A 1212-nucleotide genomic window follows, 5' to 3' on the forward strand; every position below is an offset into this window, starting at 1 on the left:
TTACCTTTTAAATTTTTTTTCAAAATGCACTGCATGATAAAAATTTCACTCATGGGTTAAAAACCTGACTTCTAGCTTTTTTTCTTTACAATGATAGAATTTTATAATTTAAAATTTCCCCCTACTACTGTTTTCATTATTTTTTCTTCATTATAACTGCATAGAGAAAAAAACTATTTCTTTATAAATTAAAAAAAAAAAAAAGGTCAATTCTTCCTCATGGGGAAAATATTGTCTTTCTAGCCACCTACATTCTTCAGGCACAGGCACAGACAGAGTTTACAACAACAGTTCACTTGAAAATAGTTAATTCAGAATGCAAAATCTATTTTTTAGCAGATACTAAACATCATATTTATGTCCCTACACAGGTCTGACGAATACCACTGCCAAAGCAGAGAAATAGAGAAGTATTTGGTGTGAAAGATTTATCTAACCTATGATATCAAAAATGTATTTTCCTGTATGGGGCCAGAGTCCCCAGCTTCCCAGAGATCTATGGAAGCATCTAAGCCCCAGATCCAGGATTTGGTAGGGTTAGTGTCGCGGTGGCTTTGGGTGATGACCTGGAAATGATGGCAGTGGAAAGCAATGATGGTTAAGCCCTATCTTAAATGCTCATGAATCTATCATTATTTACTGAGTGTCTCTTACGTTATGCTGCTGTATACCTTTGGTCTGTGAATATAAAACTCTCCCCCGCCCCACACAGGAATCCCTCTCAAGATGAATATAAGTTAGAGGAGTAAAATATTCACAGAAAACTCTAGTAAAAAGAATAGATAAAGAGAGGAAATCTTACAGGGGAAAGTGATTACTTTCCCCAGTAAGGGGTGAGAATGGGACCCTAGGAGAAAGTCCAGATACGGTCCTTCACAGGGTGCTGTTTAGCAGAAGGGAAAGTGGATTCGGGGCTGAGACACCGCAAGAAGTCCAGATTCTACCTGCTCTGGTGCTAACAGCTGCTGGGGTTTACCTGCCTTCTGTAATTCTTGCGTGATTGACACCGCAGACTCTGCCCTTGGCCGGGCCACTGAAAAGACATGGACAAACATCAGGGAGTCCCTGTGCTCCCGTGGTTGCCTCGGGAGCCTCCTTGGCTAAAGAATAATTGCACATAATGTCTCTCCAGCGTGCTCTAGGATTCGCTTTCGGGTTTGTCCTGTGGCAAGCTGACTTGGATTCTGACCATTTCATTCTCGTCGTTCATTC

This window comes from Pteropus vampyrus, unplaced genomic scaffold (genome assembly GCF_000151845.1).
Source record: "Pteropus vampyrus isolate Shadow unplaced genomic scaffold, Pvam_2.0 Scaffold8392, whole genome shotgun sequence".
NCBI lineage: Eukaryota > Metazoa > Chordata > Mammalia > Chiroptera > Pteropodidae > Pteropus > Pteropus vampyrus.